This window comes from Peromyscus maniculatus, chromosome 2 (genome assembly GCF_049852395.1).
Source record: "Peromyscus maniculatus bairdii isolate BWxNUB_F1_BW_parent chromosome 2, HU_Pman_BW_mat_3.1, whole genome shotgun sequence".
Taxonomy (NCBI): domain Eukaryota; kingdom Metazoa; phylum Chordata; class Mammalia; order Rodentia; family Cricetidae; genus Peromyscus; species Peromyscus maniculatus.
The window spans coordinates 43,294,984-43,315,621 of record NC_134853.1 but is presented as its reverse complement, the minus strand read 5'-3'; the positions used below and the strand labels follow the sequence as shown (position 1 = coordinate 43,315,621).

General features: G+C 39.5%; 1 protein-coding gene across 9 annotated transcripts in view; it reads left to right on the top strand.

The window, feature by feature from the left end:
- Nucleotides 1–20,638, top strand: part of Sntg1 (syntrophin gamma 1) — a 925,417-nt gene that overhangs the window by 150,333 nt on the left and 754,446 nt on the right. For 6 of the 9 annotated variants that reach the window (XM_076564008.1, XM_042270922.2, XM_076564001.1 and 3 more), the window contains one exon: nucleotides 12,923–13,027. The exons of the other annotated variants lie outside the window; for them this stretch is intronic. The gene's annotated coding sequence lies outside the window, so the exon portion shown is untranslated. The remainder of the gene's footprint in view (nucleotides 1–12,922; nucleotides 13,028–20,638) is intronic. 9 annotated transcript variants of the gene reach the window in all.

The following is a 20,638-nucleotide window of genomic DNA, read 5'->3' as shown; positions in this document are numbered from 1 at the left end:
TCTATTACAAACAATGTTGCTATGAACATAGCTGAGCATGTGCCCTTGTGGTATGATTGAGCATTCCTTGGGTATATGGCCAAGAGTGATATAGCTAGGTCTTGGGGGAGACTGATTCCCAATTTTCCAAGAAAGCACCATAATGATTTCCAAAGTGATTGTACAAGCTTGCATTTCCACAAACAGTGGAGGAGAGTTCCCCTTGCTCTACATCCTCTCCAGCATAAGCTGTCTTCAGTGTTTTTTATCCTAGCCATTCTAATGGGTGTAAGGTCATTTTGATTTGCATTTCCCTGATGATTGGGGATGTTGAGCAATTCCTTAAATGTCTTTCAGCCATTTGAGCTTTCTCTGTTGAGAATACTCTGTTTAGCTCTATAGCCCATTTCTTAATTGGACTGTTGGGCATTTTGATGTCTAATTTCTTGATCTCTTTATATATTCTGGATGTCAGCCCTCTGTCAGATGTGGGGTTGGTGAAGATCTTTTCCCATTCTGTAGGCTGTCACTTTGTCTTGTTGACCATATCCTTTGCTCTACAAAAGCTTCTCAGTTTCAAGTGGTCCCATTGATTGACTGTAGGTCCATGTTTTTAAAAGAAAATTGTAACTCAAATTTCCTAAAGGTCTTATAATAATTAACCTGATACCAGCTATTGGTATAAATGCTGAAAGATCAGAGAGACAACGGAACAAGCCACTGCCATGCCTCTAGAAATCCCCAGCCTCAAAAGGTTTCAGTTCCTGTTTCCTCACACTTTAGATACCTTTTTCTGTCAGCCATATTGCTTCCTTCTTAGTGCTATGATTAAAGGCATATGTGCTTCCCAAGCAAAGGCATGGGATCTCAAGTGCTGGGATTAAAGGTTTGTGATTACCAAGTATTAGGATTAGAGGTGTGTGCTACCACTGCCTGGCTCATTTTCTCTCCTAGTTTGAGTCAGTCTCCTGTAGTCCAGAAAGGCTTTGAATGTCTAAAGATGCAGATGGATCTCTGCCTTCTGAGTGCTAGGATTACAGGCATGTGCCACTACTGCCTGGCATCTATGTTTAATCTAGTGTCTCTGATCTTCAGGCAGATTTTATTAGAGTATACAAATATCATCACAGAAAATATCACTAGAATCTAAACAAGCTGAATAAGAATATATAAATGTCAACATGACACTAGTAAATTCCCTTAAAAACATTGGTTCCCTTGTATTTCCAATAAGTATTTTCCAAAGTCAGAATACAAAAGTGCATCACTGCTCATGATATCAATAACATCATAAATAATTAAGATATTAACATTCAGTCTTAGCCACAGGTGAGCTTGCAGATTTGACAAACATTACCTAGGCCATGGCGTATACAAATATCTAGGTATCACCTCTGTTATAATTAGAGTAGCTATTGCTGTGATCAAACACCATGACCAAGAACAATTTGTTGGGGAATGATTGATTTTGTCTTGTAAATAATCTTGTAATTCATCATCCAGGTCAGTCAGGATAGAAACTCAGGCCTGGAGCCTAGAAGTAGGAACAGATACAGAGGCCATAGAAGAGTGCTGTTAAATGACTTGTTCTCCCAAACAGTTCAAGCTAATCAATTGTTTGGGAGCCCCCCAGGCAGTGGAGCTGGACCTGTCCTTGGGGCATGGGCTGGCTTTTGGGAGCCTGAGGCCTATGCTGGGGCACTTTGCTCAGCCTTGGTGTAGGGAGGAGGGGACTGGACCTGCCTTGGCTGACTCTACTAGGCTGGGCTGACTTCCCAGGGGAGACCTTGTCTTGGAGGAGGTGGGAATGGCAGATGAACTGGGGAGGGGGAGAGAGGACGGGGGAGTTGGAGAGGGGAGGATGGGGAATTCGTGGCTTATATGTGAAATTAAGTTAATTATAAAATAAAAAAATGACTTGTTCTTCCTGGCTTTTCAAGTCTACATTACTAATCCAGGTGCCACATTGCCAAAGTGAGCTGCACCTTCCCACATTAATTTGCAAGAAAATGCACCATAGTTTTGCTCACAGACAAATCTGGTAGCAGCATTTACTCAATTGAAATTCTCCTTTTTCCCAATGACTCTGGCTTGTATCAGGTTGACATGAATCTAACCAGCAAGACCATTTTTTTTCACTAAGCACAACTCTTTTCAAGATGAATTGAAGCAGAATGGAGCATTAAAAAATTAGAAAAGAGCAAGAGTAAACAAATATATAGGTCACTGTCATTTATTGAATTTGACAGGCTGAACAAAAATCATGTTTTCTTCAGCAGAATAAAGAGATTTAATAAAATAGAACTCAGGTATTCTGTCATTTTATAGGGCAGGTCAAAGGATGATCTTGGAAAAACAATATGCATTTAACATCGCTGACATTAAGTTCACATGTTATTTAGGATTGGATTATATGTTGTATAAAGAAAAACAGTAAGACAAAAGAATGTATAAAGATTTTCAATGATATAAAAATGACAAGGTTTTTTTTTTTTTTACAAAAAAATCAAATTCAAGCTAAGATTGCTACCAAATAAATCATAGCAATGATTTTGTAGTTCCTTTCTTCTCGCAAAATAGTATGTGATGTATTCTATTTCAAGAGTTAGTTGGAGACCTGTGGGCCTGTACCATAGTCCATTATTTATGTGGAAAGGTTTGTGACAGAGCAGAATAATCTGCTTTTCTTCAGTGTTTCTGTATCCAACATTGTTCAGGAAATTATTACTTGAAGACTGAAAGAGACTTTATCCTATCAGCACCCTAGGACTTACCAAAGATTATAAATTACACTATTGGATTACTTTTGCAAACATGTGTTGTCCAGAAGAGAGTAAAGTAGAGTGGAAGGATAATCAACTTATAAAAGATAATTTGGAATGGTAAAACTGTCTGTCTGTTGACATCAGACACTCCCTAACCATTGTGTGTTGGGTAGCCCATATTTCTTCCCTAAAAATTGAAGAGAATATGTTTGTGGTAACTCAGAGAAGTCAGGATGAAGCCCTCCCACTTCAAATTCAGCTATCATTCTTTCTAAAAGGTTCAACAGTGCCAATGTCTTCCACATAAGCAGGTAAGCATTTTTATCTACAATTACAAATGGACAGCCATATCTAGTCAATGAGGATTTCTAAGCAGACACAATATTCATTTACCAGTTTCTGAACATTTCCCAAAACAGAAAAAAGGGAGTCAGAAATAATGGCTCAGTGAAGAATATAAAGAATATGAAGCATGAAGGAACTGAATAGTGATCACTACTGAGGATGGTTGTACTGGTGATCAGTTCAGTGTGGGAAGCCTCAAAGCATACTCTGCATTGTTTAAAGAATGCTCTTACATGAATTCCCTGGGATAATTTCCACACTTAAGGAATAAAATCTCCAGTGTAGTTACTTAAATATAAAAATTTTGAACTATCTCACACTCAGAATGTCAGGAATCATACCACTGCCATCAATGACCAACATTATTCTCCAAGACTTGCTGTTTTCTTGTCTATTGATTTAAATTAGCATTTTGAAACAGGGTCACATGTTTTCCAAAAGTACAAGGTGGCTTTGAACTCTGTGTAGCTAAGGTTACTTTTGGACTCTTGAATGCCGAGATATCAGAAGTAGCCATCATTCCCAGGCAAACAAGAGCTTCCTCCTTGATGCAGAAAAATTATTTAATGCCCACACATATGGTTTCAGGTACACTTATAGATAATTGTCAGGTAATCTCAGATAAAGTCTTTTTCAAGTTTTAGTCTTTTATTATTTGGGTTCTTTGAACCCTCCTGCAGGCACACAAACCTAGTAGAGTGGCATTTAGGCTACTAAAACCTCCCCCACTATTGAGTGATGAGGCTTCCTGTCATTTAAACTTGGGATCTATAAACCATTTTTGGTTGTAATTGTCAAGTCCCAAAGAAACCTGGGATAAGTCTCACTCAGGACCTGTGACTCCTCCCAGCACTTCTTACCCTGTTACTTACCCTAAACCTCTCCAACCTAGGTTATAAGCTTTACATCCCTTTTTCCAGCTTCTAATCCTATGTAACTGCCATTTAGACTACATGATCTCTTGGTTCTGCTCTTGGCTCCACTCCTACAACTCTCTTTATCCATTTGCCTTCTCTCTTCTTTTTTTTCTCTCTCTCTCTTCTCTTCATCTCTCACTCTCATTTCTCCTTTCCTCTCAAGGCCCAGTACAGTCTTCTGGCCAGATTCAGTCTGGACCCTTCTACATGCATCTGACTGTTCTCTTCTGCATATCTACAATGAAAATATTCTCTTCAACCATGCTTAGAAACAATTATGTCCTCAGCTTCACTTATCTGGTGGCAAAACCACTGAGTAGCATCTACAAGCTTCCTTCCAAGGGACTCAGCTTCTCAGAACCAAGGTCCTTATTTGATTTTCTTAAAGTATGTCTGGATCATTTATTTCTTCTGGCTTCTACCAACCACACATTTGACTTCTGATTATCTATAATTATATATTATGTCCACCTCGTCAGTTAGACACTTCTTCCCTTCACCTTCTCAAACCATCTGTCCCTGTTTCTCCTTGCCTACTCAGTTGTGTCCTCTCTCAGGCTTCTGGACTCTCCTATGCCCTCCAGGGCCCCACCACCTGGGCAAATCTCTGCTAAGACACTTGACTCCCTTCTCCTCCCTTTCATCTCAGCTTCTTCCTGTAGCTTCCTTTCCTTGCTCTAGGAGCCGCTGTCCCACAGCTTCTCTATTCTGTCATGATCTCTGTAGTAATCAAATCCTCCCTCTAGTGGGTTTCCTATTTGTGACTCTTGTCCCTCATGGCTACAATGTTCTTTGTCACTCAAATCTATCTGGGAGGTTATTGGAACCTCCCCTCTCATGGAGTTTGTTTTGTGACCCTTTCTCTTTTATTCCTCAGACTCAGAGATTTTATTAAAACCTCTATCTTATTGCAAATTGCTTGGCCTCAGTATAGCTCAAACAATGGCCATAAATTAGCATACTTGATTTTCAAATTCTCTCATATGGTAACAACCTTTGCCACTAAAACAACAAACAAATTATCTCCAAGATCTTTTATCTCCAATATTTCTCTGCACTCTGTTCTCAAGAAATCTTTTAAGACTATTGAATAAAATGCTTTTTAATCTCAGTAATTGTAAATTCATTGGGTATGGTTAAAGAATTTGTAAAATCTATAACAAAAATTAGCTTAAAACTTGTAACAAAAGGATGAAAATTAGCTATGTAATTCAACTCTTATTTAGAAAAATAGATCTACTATCAGGGACTAAGGGGGTCCAGCCCCTGGATAGTCCCCTCCCAGGTTCCGGGAAGAATCTACAACCAGCTAATAATTACTCTTTGATGAGAAGAAATGAATCTATATACATAAAACTCCTTAGTTCATACACTTTATTATTCTGTGATAATTCTCTCTCTACACAGCTTCTATTCTGCTCTCATGTTTAGCTCCTTCCTTGCCTGATTTCTCTATATATGTCTACTGTCCCCTCTAGGTTCTATCTTAATTCTTTCATCTAGTTCTGTCCCTTCTAGGTTCTCATCTATCTAGTTCTTTCCCCTATCAGCTCCTCTCCCATCTCCTCCCTCATCTGGCTCTTCCTCATTTTGTTCTTTCCCATCTGGCTCTTCCTCATCTTCCATCTCGTTCCTCTTGTCCTCTCTTCTAGCCCTTCAATCTAGTTCTTCCCCATCTCAGTTTGTTCCTCTCAAGTTCTTACCCATCTAGTTCTTTCATTCTCTTTTCTCTTCTCTGTCCTCTTGTGCCCTGGGAGTCCTGGTATATATACACTTACAAGCAGTATTCCCTTAGCAGTTCAAAACGAGGTTTCCAGGGGCAAATGGAGGAGTGATAAGAATCACATAGGGAGGCAATAACCATAAATTATCATTTGCAACCCCAAAGGGAAGTAACCAATGGCGAAATGAATTGACTAAAGGCTAAATTCAGGTAATATATAAGAAGAGGGCTCTTATGTGCTCAACTATAATCTTAAACGTGATTGGCATTTCCCTGATGATTAGGGATGTTGAGCAATTCCTTAAATGTCTTTCAGGCATTGGAGTTTCCTCTGTTGAGAATTCTCTGTTTAGTTCTATAGCCCATTTCTTAATTGGACTGTTGGTCTTTTTGATGTCTAATTTCTTGAGTTCCTTATATATTTGCAGAGGATATTAGTCCTCTGCAAATCAAAACAACTCTGAGATACCACCTTACGCCTGTCAGAATGGCTAAGATCAAAAACACTGAGGACACTTTATGCTGGAGAGGATGTGGAACTCAGGGAACTCTCCTCCACTGCTGGTGGGAATGCAAGCTTGTACAACCACTTTGGGAATCAATATGATGCTTTCTTAGAAAATTGGGAATCAATCTCCCCCAAGATCCAGCTATACCACTCTTGGGCATATACACAAGAAATGCTCAATCATACCACAATAGCACTTGCTCAGCTATGTTTATATCAGTATTGTTTGTAATAGCCAAAATCTGGAAACAACCTAGATGCCCTTCAACTGAAGAATGGATAAATAAATTGTGGCACATATACACAATGGAATACTACTCAGCAGAGAAAAGCAATGGCATCATGAGGTTTGCAGGCAAATGGATGGATCTAGAAAAAATCATCCTGAGTGAGGTAACCCAGACTCAGAAAGACAAAAATGGTGTGTGCTCACTCATAGGAGGATACTAGATGTGGAACAAGGATGACTGGACTACTACTCACATCACCAGTGAGGCTACCTGTAAAACAGAACCCCAAGAAAGACACGGGGATCACCCAATGACGGGGAATTGGATGAGATCTACATAAACAGCCTGGACATGAGTGGGAGCAATGAATGGCGAGGGTCGAGGGAAAGAGAATGGGAGATTCCACCTGGATCAAGAACAGAGAGGGAGAACAAGGAATAGGAGACCATGGTAAATGAAGACCACATGAGAAAAGGAATAAACAAAGTGCCAAAGAGGCCCACAGAAATCCACAAAGATACCCCCACAAAAGACTGCTGGCAATGGCTGAGAGACAGCCGGGACTGACCTACTGTGGTGATGGGATGGCCAAACACCGTAATAGTTGTGCCAGAAACCCCATCCAAGGACTGAGGAATCTGGATGCAGACATCCATAGCTAGGCCCCTGGGTGGAGTGCTGGGAGTCTAATTAGAGAGAAAGAGGAGGGTTTATATGAGGGAGACTTGGTGAAACCAAGGTTGGATAAAGCACAGGGACAAATTAGCCAAACGAATGGAAACACATGAACTATGAACCAAAGGCTGAGGGGCCCCCAACTGGATCAGGCCTTCTGAATAGGTGAGACAGTTGATTGGCTTGATCTGTTTGGGAGGCATCTAGGCAGGGGTACCAGGTCCTGGGCTCGCTGCATGAGATAGCTGTTTGAAACCTGGGATTTACACAGGGACGCTTGGCTCAATCTGGGAGGAGGGGACTGGACCTGCCTGGACTGAGTCTATCAGGTCGATCTCAGTCCTCGGGGGTGGCCTTGATCTGGAGGTTGTGGGAATGGGGGTTTGGGTTGGGGGAAGGGGAGGGGGCCAGGAAGGGGGAGAACAAGGGAATCTGTGGCTGTTATGTAGAACTGAATAGTACTGTAAAAATAAAATAAATAAACAAGTAACATTACAGAAACTGAAAAAAAAAACGTGATTCGTAGAAAGTGTTAAGAATCTGTAAGTTGCTAGGTCAATGGGTGTTGCTGGAGGGCTTCTCTCCAGGTTCCCCAAGCCCCGCAGTCCCACAATCCACTTATAAAATAATCACTCAGACGCTTATATCACTTATAAACTGTATGGCCGTGGCAGGCTTCTTGCTAACTGTTCTTTTATCTTAAATTAACCCATTTTTATAAATCTATACCTTGCCACGTGGCTGGTGGCTTACCAGAGTCTTCACATGCTGCTTGTCCTTGCGGTGGCTGCAGTGTCTCTCCTCCTCAGCCTTCCGCTTCCCAGAATTCTCCTCCCTCCTTGTCCCACCTACTTCCTGCCTGGCCACCTACTTCCTGCCTGATCACTGGCCATCAGTGTTTTATTTATATAGAATGATATCCACAGCATTTCCCCTTTTTTTCTTTTTTTAAAAAGTAAGGTTTTAACTTTAACATGGTAAAATTACATATAACAAAACAATTATCGAGCAAGAATTACAGTTACAATATTAAAGAAGATGTCCTATCTATCTTATATTTGTGAGTTTAAGGTTTTATATCTAACTTATCTTTTGTCATAACTGAGGAAATTACAACTATCTAGTTTTTAACCACATCAAAGACCTGAGAAGGAACATAATGGTACCTGAGAAATGGTAGATGGATGCAAGCAACTTTTGGGAATCTTGCAAAAGTAGACCAAGACAGCTGGCAGCCTGGACAGTCACCTAATGTTTCTCAGCATTGTTGGTGCATTCAAATTGGCTACAGGCCTAGAGTATTTGACAGACCATTTTTAGAAGCAGGAATTCTGAGAGACCATCTTACCCTGTCTTGGCAGAGTACAGTGGTCACTTTCCTTGTGTCCCGCTTGTCCAGAAAGGACAGCATTATATTTGTACTGTCAGCCATCAAGGCAAGGGCAGTTCTTTGCCCAGTAGGCGATTTTGTGCCAAGAAGACAAACTTCCCAATGGAAATGTCTTAGAAGCCCAACATTCTCTCGGGATCAAATTGGTGCAGCCAGGAGCAATTGTGTCTCATGTCAACAGAATTCTAAGTTATTTAAATGTCATATTTTCTAGGTCTATGAAGTGTTTGAAGATTACCTATCTGAAATATATCTATGTATACCTAGAAGACTTAACTAACATGGCTACAAATATGATTATCATAGATGACTAATTATTAATCTATTTTTAATTATCCATTACAATTTTAAATGAGTTACATAAACATAATACCTCAAACAAGAATAGAAATATATATATATACAGTATAACAAAATTAACTTCAAGTTTGTAACAATAAACTAAAATTTATACCAATGTAAAACATTTTAAACATAAACTAAAATCTATACCAATGTAAAATATTTTAAACAAGTTGTTCTTTAAAAGTAGGTTGATTAATCTATCCTTTTATCTTATCATCTCTATATCCTCCTATATATCTATATCAAATCCCCTTTTCTTTTTTAGAAAGAGATCACATTTATAATCAACCTGTTTTAAATAAAAATATTGGTTTTTCTCTGTCCCACACCAGAGGGCTCTTCTGATTTGGGACACAAGAATCTCTTAACCATTTTTTTTTTAAGCAATATGTCTGGGTTTAGAGGAGGAGTGAGCCAATTCCATCTCTAAAGCCAGCTTGGTATATTTGGGAATTTGGGCGTAGCATCTCTTACTTCTTCCTGCTGGAGGGGGATGCTGTATTTTATGGGGACGCAAAGAAAATTTTAGGCCTATGGGGTAGTCCTTGAGGCTGAATTGTGTGAACCAGTTACCTTGAAACTGTTCTGGATGTTGGATCATCTGGGCCATGGTGTCATCAGAGATCTTTCAGGGGGTCTTGGCTCATCAAACCTGATGTATCTTAATCTGGAACAAATCCATAGCCTCTGGCTTTCTGTGGAAACAAAAGCAGAATCTCTTTTCCAAAGTAACATATCCTTATATCCAAATTGAAGTCAAGGTACCTTTAAAATATACATTTTGGCATAACTCAACAGCTTTTGTAATCAAATGTTTTTCTTTAGTTATGAATATAAAAGAGAACATAATCCAGATTCTCTGTGTGGTAGCCATCTTTACGTGGCTTATTTTTTATATTACCTTGAGCCTATTGCTTTAAATTGCACCATTCTAAGACTGAAATGGCGCTGTGGCTGCTGGCTCCGCCCACTTTAGCTTCCCAACATGGCAGTGGTACGTTTTCCACCAGCTCTGGGAGTCATCAAGTCTCAGAAATAGTGGGTCTAAGCTTTTATCAAAGCAGCATGTAGCCCAGAAACCTTTTTTTAAAAAAAATACTAGTAAAGACTAAATCTACTCCACAGCGTAATGTGCCGCTGGTAGACGCCTCATTCCCGCCATACTGCCCGTCAAAAGCACACGCCAGGAACCCGCCAGTGTTCAAACCCGAGTTTTGCGGCGTCTAGCTGCCCATATGAGACAAGAAGCAGGAACCTGGTTTTGGCTCTGTTTAGAATTGGTTATTAAATATTCTCAGGTTTAAGGTGGAAACTCGAGCCGTTGGGCGCCATTTGTTGCTGGAGGGCTTCTCTCCAGGTTCCCCAAGCCCCACAGTCCCACAATCCACTTATAAAATAATCACTCAGACATTTATATCACTTATAAACTGTATGGCCGTGGCAGGCTTCTTGCTAACTGTTCTTTTATCTTAAATTAACCCATTTTTATAAATCTATACCTTGCCATGTGGCTGGTGGCTTACCAGAGTCTTCACATGCTGCTTGTCCTTGCGGTGGCTGCAGTGTCTCTCCTCCTCAGCCTTCCGCTTCCCAGAATTCTCCTCCCTCCTTGTCCCACCTACTTCCTGCCTGGCCACCTACTTCCTGCCTGATTACTGGCCATCAGTGTTTTATTTATATAGAATGATATCCACAGCAAATGGGAGAAAATAAAACTGTCTTCTTTTTTTCCTGTGGCTCCTATCTGTCCAAGCTATCTGCCATTTTTCTGCAGGGTGGGGAAAGGTATGCTCAGTCGCTAGGCAACCTGTGTACAGCTAGATGCCTCTGGTGATAGTTAAAGAGAGATCTGGAACTAGAGGTAAGGTTTGGGAAAGGAGGAAGTAAGGCTTAATTGGCACATCTGTCAGGCCTTCTCAAACAGGTAGCCTGGATGCTTAAGTCTGTTCATAGAGAGTACAGGGGTATTTCTGATAAAGTACTTTCCTCCCTCTGGGGATGGACCTGGCTGGATGCTGCTAATGATAATTACAAGGAGGCTTGGACTGGAGTTCTGGCTGAGCATAGTTGTTAGTGCAGAAGGTTATCTAAATATTCCTAGAAGTGGTTAGGTAAGGAGTTAGCAGTCCATAAAGTTCGTAAGGCTGTAAGAAAGGAGGGTCCGAGCTGAATTGTGTAAAGCTATTACTAATGTCCACCTGACCTGGGTGGTGTCTCCTTGTGGAATTTACCTTACATCAGGAGACTTGCATGTGGACTGTTATTACTGCTAGTCCTTGAAAGCAGCCAAGGGAGATATCTGATTCCAGAGAAAGCCTTTCCTAAGGCAGTTCTCCAAATACCTGGAATGTGTATGTCCAGAGAGTGATCAGTCCACGCTGTTAACCCTTCTTAGGGAAAAGTCAATTGGGAAAGCTATGAAGGCACACATGATTTTCATAACAGAATACAGCTGGTATATAACAAGCCAAGTAACACCAAAAACTCCTTGGGATTTGGCTTCCTCTGGAGGAATTCCCTGATTACTCCAGGTAGTGACTTTGCCATAACTGTTGTGCCCAGATCATAACCCCCAGAGAGACCACCAAGGACAAGCGTACCAGAACGCAAAAGCAAGGTTTATCTGTTACAAGTCATGACAGGGAACTCAACTCAAGCCATCTCAAGTGAGGCAGAGAAGAGTTACTCTTTCTTGGGGAAGTTAGTTTTTATAGGCAAAACCCATAAAATTTCTTAGAAGGGAGGGGGTTAGTAAGGGTCCATCCTTGATTGGTCCAGTTTTTCCCAGGCCTGGACCTTATCTTATTCTAGCTTATCTGTTTGCCCTGTCAGGAGTTTTACAACTCCTCTCCGGGTCTGGTCATGTTATCTCTGGAGAGGGGCATCTCCTGGTTAATTGGTTACCATCAGACATCCTGACTTTGTTCTTTTGTTCCTTGGGCTGGCGCCATCATTTCTGGGGACTTGAAACTGGCCTGGGTCTATCTATATTGAGATATCTTTGTCTAAGGCCCCCTTTTTGAGACAATAGAGTGAGGGTCTTGCTGTGCTTAGATCACATCCCCAAAGCCGCCACTGGTTACTTTAGGTACAGAATGCAAAAGTAAGGTGTTTTCTAAGTTTACAAGCCTTCAGGGAGGCTCTTCCAAATCTCTCACTCACAGCAGGGAGGTTGGAAGGAGAACTCCCCTTTCTTTGTGAGGCTAGTTCTTAAATGTACAGACTATATAATTTATTTTAACCCACCTCCCTTTTTAGTCTTTTGGTCGAATATCCTGACTGTGTTTTCAAAAGTCCCTGTAGCAGATACAGACACCTGGGGAAAAGGGGTCTAAGTTCTTATCTACACTTATGAATCCTGGTTTAAGCTTCTTTTTGTCTGTAGGGGATAGAGTCGGGGGTTTTACTGAGGTATCACAATAACCAGCTGAGTTCTTATGATATTCCTGAAGCCTGCAGCAATCTACTTACTGTTTATGTAACTTGAATTCAACTCTATTTAGAAAAATAGTTGTTTTTAAAATAGCAAACATGTGGCTTGCATCCATCTTGCCCAAAGATCTCATCAGAATGGAGGCAACCATGTGGCTGGCAACTATCTTTAGTAAGGTTAGAGAGCACTGTAACTTCACCGCCATCTTGAGTAAGATGATCACATGGTATAAACTAACTAAGGCAATAATCATGAAATTTCTTAGTCCTACTGAGCCCTAAGTTTATCACTGCAGCTCCTTTTAGACTAAGGAGACAACAGCAGGTCTCAAATATTTTGGATTTTTATATGATGGAAAATTTGATAACTTCCTAACTTTATAAATGTCTGCTCAGATTAACAAAAACTGACTTAAAGGTTTATATCTAATTACTTTTTTTCTTTGCCAACTTCTAATGTCAGGCTTCTAGATAATTTCAGGTTATCAAAACATATATTTCAATAAGACATATTTCATGAATAAGGTTTATATTTCTAAAGGCATACTCAGCTTAATAGTAACTGACTTTCAGATATATGTCTCGCCTTTTTGTCTTTTCTAATTTTGTTAAGCTTTAGGTACTGGGATAAACTGAAACACAGAAGAGAAGAACAAAAACAACAACAATGAAAAAGCCCCTGATTTTCCACAATGGAATCCTATGAAAGGATCAAAAAGTAAGATTTCCAGTCTCTATGTGAACTGTATTTATGGTCATATAAAGTTCTGTGTCTCTATTCATTACTTAAAATTTGATTTTAATGCTAAAGGATCTTCAACTAAATCTTCAATGCAAATTTTAAGGCTCAAATGAAACAAAGATTAAATTGTAAAATCATAATTTTGTAGAAGGTACTAACTCTCTGTTAATAATGACAAGCTTTATCTAGCCTCCTGCTGTTTCAAAGGTTAAGCCTAAATAAAGTAATTTTGTAGCCATAGGCTTTTCTTTGTCCCACCCCATCCCAAGACTGCTTGTAAATAATCACTCATATGCTTAATATTAATTACAAACTGTTTGCCCTATTGCTCAAGCATTACTAATTAGCTCTCACAACTTAAATTAACCCATTTTTATTAATCTATATATTGCCACATGGTTGTGGCATTACTAGACTGCTGGCATCTTGTTCCTTGGGCAGCTGGATAATGTCTGCCCTGCTTCTACCCTTCTTCTCCCTGTATCTCTGCTTGGATTTCATGCCTGGCTCTTATCCTGCCTTTTCATAGGCCAAAGCAGCTTTATTCATTAACCAATGGAAGCAACATATATGCACAGCATACAAAAAGACATCCCACATCATAACTTAAATAAAATTTGTTTGGAATAAGGATCTTCAGAGATCTGCTGAATATGGTATTTAAAATATTGAAAACAAAAGCTCCCTATGATAGACAGACATTCCAGCTATTTCTTTAAATAAATGTTTTTATTTCATAATTAATTTAATTTTACATATCAGCAACAGATTCCCCTGTCCTCCCTCCTCCCATCCCCACCTCTTCTCCCCCATTCCTACCTCCTCCAAGGCAACGTCTCCTCTGGGGACTCAGCCTAGCCTCGTAGATTCAGTTGAGGGAGGTCTAGTCCCTTCCTCCCTGCACCAAGGCTGAGCAAAGTGATTCAGCATAGACCCTAGGTTTCAAAAAGCCAGCTCATGCACCAAGGACAGATGGGGTATCTCACTTATCCAGAGGGCCTGGTCCAGTTCCATGAGGGCTCCTCAGCTATTGGTTCACAGTTCATGTGTTTCCACTGGTTTGGCTATTTGTCCCTGTGCTTTTTCCAATCATGGTCTTGATATCTCTTGCTCATATAATCCCTCCTCTTTCTTGCTGGTTGGACTGCTGGAGCTCCACCTGGGGTTTGGCCATGTATCTCTGCATCTGCTTCCATCAGTCACTGGATGAGAATCCTATCATGACAGGGTGTTTGGCCATCCAATCACCAGACTAGATCAGCTCAGGCATTCTCTTGACCACTGCCAGTAGTCTATAGTGGAGGTATCTTTGTGGATTTCTGGGGACCCCTCTAATGGGGACCCCTCTAGCACTCTGCTTCTTCCTATTCCCATGGGGTCTTCATTTATCATGGTATCTCTTTCCTTGTTCTCCCACTCTGTTCTTGATCCAGCTGGGACCTCCTGCTCCCCTAAGCTCTCTTTCCCCATATCATTGTTCTCCATTACCCCCACTCAGTTTGCTCATGTAGATCTCATCTATTTCTCTGTCACTGGGTGATCCCTGTGTTTTTCTTAGGGTCCTCTTTACTAGGTACCCTCCCTGGAGTTGTGAGTTTCAGTCTGGTTATTCTTTGCTTTACATTTAGTATCCATATGAGTGAATACATACCATGTGTTCTCAACATCCTTAATCACCAGGGAAATGCAAATCAAAACAACTCTGATGTTACACCCATCAGAATGTCTAAGATCAAAAACACTGAAGACCGCTTATGCTGGAGAGGATGTGGAGCAAGGGGAACATTCCTATGCTGTTGGTGGGAATGCAAACTTGTACAGTCACTTTGGAAATCAATATGGCACTTTCTCAGAAAATTGGAATCAACTTCCCTTAAGACCCAGCTATACCACTCTTGGGCATATGCCCAACGAATGCTCAATCATACCATAAGGACACATGCTCAACTATGTGCATAGAAGCATTATTTGTAATAGTCAGAACCTAGAAACAACCTAGATGCCCTTCAGCTGAAGAATGGATAAATAAAATGTGGTACGTATACACAATGGAGTACTACTCAGCAAAGCAAAACAATGACATCATGAGGTTTGCATGGCTGGAACTAGAAAATATCATCCTGAGTGAGGTAACACAGACTCAGAAAGACATTACAGCTATTAACAGTGACACTGAAGTCTCCAAGAAAGTTAATGGGCCACAGATAACTCTAACTGTATTATAGTTTCATTAACCACTGGGGAAAAAAAAACTGCCCCGTGTCTTGCCCACTGCCAGGCCCCCAGAAAAAAAATGGGTACTTCTGTGTTGACTGCCCTAATCTGCCTGGCCAAGGAGAGTCGATTCCCCAAGTTATCCTCCACAGGAAAAATCTCTAAGAACTTCTGGGTTGGGTTAGCCAAAGACCTTCACTGTCCTGTATAGCAGCTGAATATGTAATGTTATCTTGTGTGACATCAAAGATATACCACCACTATCCCTGATGAAGTCATTAAGACCACTGGATCCTAGAGTATTTGTCCAGTTAACAATAAGTCTTTGTCATTTTAGTTGATAACAAGGCCATTTGAATTATACTTCCTGCTATAATTTATCCTTCTCATATCTCTGACAATATTTTCTGCTAACTCGCTTTATGATAAGAGCAGCAAAAAAAAATAAAATATAAAAATAAAAAAAATTAAAAAAAAAATCCTCCAGCAAGGCTGCAGCTTCCAAGTTAACTCATTTTATATATAAAATCAGGAATCACAGTTTACCTTCCTGGTAGACTCTGAAAGAGATAAACTCACAGAAGAGTTTGCAGTATAACTTTTTACAACTCTTTTATTTGAAGGTACTTGCTTTACAATGAAGGTTTTCAATAATAAATCACTTGTTCTTCATGGTAAATGATTGGAAAGAAAACAATTGAAGTTTATGAAACTTCTGTCTAAGGAAGTACTTTAAGGTATATAAATACAAGTTGTAAAGGAAGTGATTTAAGGTTTGTGAAAACTGAAAAATGTTTCAAATTTTTCCCTCTCTATGCTATTGTTAGATTAATACTTCAAAATTCAAAGTTTTAATATTAATCAGCAAAGTTCTGCTAAGTTATAAATATGATAAGCTAATCCTAATATTGTACTGACTCCTATTATAGTCCACAAGCTCAACATTTTGAATTTCCTATATTGTCTTCTAAGTATAGACTTAAATGCTTCTCATTGTCCTAAAGACATCTCTGTCCAATCTATATATCCAGTCCTCTAGACAGAGAAAAAGAGCATTAATGCTTTTAACCCAGAATAATTTTTTATGTCTCCAAGCTTTTATTATGACCCAAAGGTTTGAGTATACTGATTTTTCTTCAATGTGAATTTCAGTACAAATTAAAGACAATGGTAATGCCAAAATATGTAAAATCTTTATTTCATTTGTGAACTTTACAAAAACCCTGTAACCTTCAGGGAGTTATGAGACTTGGATACACCTGGAATATGTCAAAATGACTCAAGATACTTACTCCTCTCAACCAACAGTATAAACCTAATCCAATACTGCCCGTCTCTGATGGTGGGCTCCTGCTTTTCCTGATCTTGAACCTCCTTCCCTCCCCCACCCTCCAGAACCATGGGTCTAAATATTTCATGTGTACACAAGAAAAATTATACTCTAGGCAACTTAACTATATATCTTCTCTCCCTATCTTCATCTTTTCTAGCTGATTTCCAATCAATTGAAGACCGCAAACTACCCCAAATAAGCCTGCCCTGGGTGCTATTGATGGGATTTCTGACCAGCCTAAAGCTCTGTATCCCAGTCTGCAACAAATCAGCTAGCCCAAGATGGTCCTTCAGAACCTGTGAAGTGAACAAAACATGTGTCCCTGAGTCTGCACTTCTCTCTTACTTTGACCAATTAACCTTCTTGGCCCCAGTTAGAGTAGGAAATAGTTACAAAATATATTATGTCACCTTTTATTATAAAAAAGATTGGAATATCAGGTCCCAAGAAACAAAAAAAACATATTTAATAATTATTCAAACCAATTTTTCTTGAAGATTTAGTTTACATTACTCAAAAATGAAGTCTTAAAAGTGTAAGTTTGGCCACTGTGCAGAGTTCCTTAACATCTAAGAATAACAGGGCTTTTATCTGAAATTTCAGATAGACAATATCAAGCTTTTAAGAGAAGTATTTGTCTCAAACAAATATTTTTGTTTATATAGAATTCAAACATAACTGGTCAGATAAACTATCATCTATCATCTATCTATCTATCTATCTATCTATCTATCTATCTATCTATCTATCTATCATCTGTCTGTCTGTCTGTCTGTCTGTCTATCTATCTCTCTATCTATCATCTATCATCTATCTATCTATTTATCTATCTTCATCATCATCATCTGTCACCTTCATCATTTATCATCCATCTGTGTAACACATTGGGTCCAGTTACTATTGCTCTTATTTACATGTGTTCAGTACTGACCACTGAGGATTGGAATCTCATCCTTGACAAATAAAATAATCAAATCAATAAGCAAAAACTCACTCTTTCAGTAGCCAATGACTGTCTGTAACTCTTCATCTAGAAGTGAAAGCTTGGTTAAACTTTTATTTGTCCATTTTGCCATGTCCAGCTGGTATAGTGTTTGCAGGTTTAAACAGTCAGTCATGTTGCTAAGAATTCAAAGGAACAATATCCCTGTCCATCCCAGGAGATACTACATCACAGAATTTATTATGTTTTTAAGCCTACTACAACTTTCCTAGCTCCTTTTCTACATTTGTCCCAAGCCGTAGATATAAGGGATAGTCCTGGCTATCCTATTTGGGGCTGGACAACTAACAGTCTTTTATTTCCTACATTTTGTCCAACTATTGACCCAATAACTTAGTCTGCTATAAAAAGAAGTCTTCTGGTGAGATAAGAAAGTGTCAGATATCCTTGAGTATAAGGATGAGTATTTAGAGGGTATTTGGAATCTATATAATTTAGTAATAGTGGCACTTCTACCTCAGAGCTAGTTGTGGAAGAAGAAAAGCAGCTCTGTTAACTTGTCCTCTGTTCTCCACACTTTCCCACACACATATTTAACAAAAGTGAATTTTATAGGTTATGTTCTTATTTCACAATAACAGTGAAAGACATTAGACCATTCCAAGCAAAACCTTGAGAAATTAAAAATTATAAGTGAAATAAAGACTGGACAGAGAAGAAACAATATGGTCAGATAAAAGAAGTAAAAATGGAAAGCTAAAAAATATAAGGAACAAACAAAGTTATGAAAGAAAGTAAGTGCACATAGAAGGGAAAGTTTTTCAAAAGAAAATCAGATATAAGGGGTACTATAGCAATAAGTTTGAAAAGAAAAAAAAATGTTACAAGAAAATTATATTTATCAAAATATATTCATCTTAGAATCTCTTTTACTGCAACAAAACACCATGTTAAAAAAAAAACACTTTGAAAAGAAAGAGTTTATTTGACTTAAACTTCAAAATCATAGTCCATCATTAGGGGAAGTCAGAACAGGAACTCAAGCAGGGCTGGAACCTTGAGACAGCAAATAATGCAGAGTCTGTGGAGGGGGCTGCTTACTGGCTTGCTTTTCCTGGATTGCTCAGCCTTCTGTCTTATAGAACCCAGGACCATCAGCTCAGGAAATGTACTACCCACAGTGGGCTGGATCCTTCCCCATTGATCAGTAATTGACAAAATGGCTTACAACTGGATCTCATGGAGGCATTTCCATAACTGCGGCTCTTATCTCTTTGATGACTCTAGCTTTTGTCAAGTTAACACACAAAACCAGCCAGTACAACTGACCTCTGTAAACTTGACATACAAACACATCACTATTAAGCCACAACCCTCTGTCTTAGGATTTCTGTGATGAAGGGATACCATGACCATGGCAACTCTTATAACTGGAGAACATTTCATTGGAGTGGCTAACATTTTTAGATGTTTAGTTCATTATCATCATGATGAGACATGGTGGCATGCAGGCAGACATGGTTCTGGAGAAGCAGCCAAGTGAGCTACATATTGATTTGCATGAAACAGGACATGGCCTGAGGCACTTGGTGTGGATTGAACATATATGAGACCTCAAAGCATGCCTCTACAGTGACACTCTTTCTTTAACAATGACACACCCACTCCAATTAGGTCACACCTCCTAATAATGCATTTCCCTTTGGAAACCACTTTCTTTCAAACTGCTTCATTCTACTTCCTGCCCCACAAAAACTTGCAGCCACATCATAATGCAAAAATGGATTCAATCCAACTTCAAAAGTCATAATAGTCTATCACAGTTCGAATGATGTTTAAAAGTTGAAAGTCCCTTCTGAGATGTATGTAATCTTTTAATCATAATCTGCTGTAAAATCAAAATTTAAAAAAAGATCACATACTTCCAACATATAATGGCATAGGATATACTTTACCATTCTAAAGTATAAGAAAGGGAGCAGATGGAGTAATTACTTGTGTAAAGCAAGTCTGAAAACCACCTGGGAAAACTCCAAACTCTGCATCTCCATGTGTGATGTCAAAATGCTCTTCAGATCTCCAGCTCCTTTCAGCTTTGTTGACTGTAACATACTTCTCTTTCTTGGGCTGGTTCTATTCTCTGTTAGCAGCTTTCCTTGGCAGGTATTCCAGAGCTCTAGCATCTCCAACATCTTTTGGTCTCCAAGGTAATCCAGGCTTGAACTTCCCAGCTTGTCCAGTCCTCAATTCAGGGCACCCCTGAAACATATCTGGCATCAGCAGCTTTTCTTAGTCACAGAGTACAATGTCATAACTCCTTCTTTCTATCCGTAACTCTGAAGTCAGAACCAAGGGGCTGAAGCTGCCAAATTCTGCTTCTTACTGGGGCTGCAACAAGGCCCTTGATTCAATTTTATCTTTATCAACTTTCTGTTTTCCCCAGTTTTATTCACTGCCTAAGCTAGATCTGTAGACTAGAGTGGTCATGAACTCAAAGATCTTTCAGTTACATCTTGACCAGCTTTCTGTTTTTGATAATTACCTTCATTGCCTTAGTTTTGCTTTTCTGGAACTTGCTCTGTAGACCAGGCTAGCCTCACACTCTGCCTCAAAGGTCTCAAAGATCTCAAAGACTGGCTTCAAAGATCTGCCAGCCTCTGCCTTCTCAGTGTTGGGATAAAAGAGTTCACCACCATACCTGACTCTAAGCTTTTCTTAAATTCCTTAAATTGGAAGCTTAGCTGGGTAGGATCATACCATGAAATCACCATTCCCTTTATTCCATTTCTTAATCTCTTTAATCTCCTTGAACACAGGAATTAGCTCCATTCCACATTATGGTGCTCATTTTCTTCACAAAATTTAAAGTCACACCTCTTAATAATGAACTCACTATGGGCACCATGTTCTTTCAAACCATCACAATACCTAAGGGAAGAAATTGCTTAGTAAGAAGAAATGAAGTAGCTGGGTTAAGATAGCCAGTGAGAGGGCAGAACAGCAAGGCAATAAAGGCATGGGTAGACAGGAAGTAACTCCCATTAGAAGCTGCAAAGTTGGTGAGGCAAGATTGGCTGGTGGCTTTCCCTATTTCCCT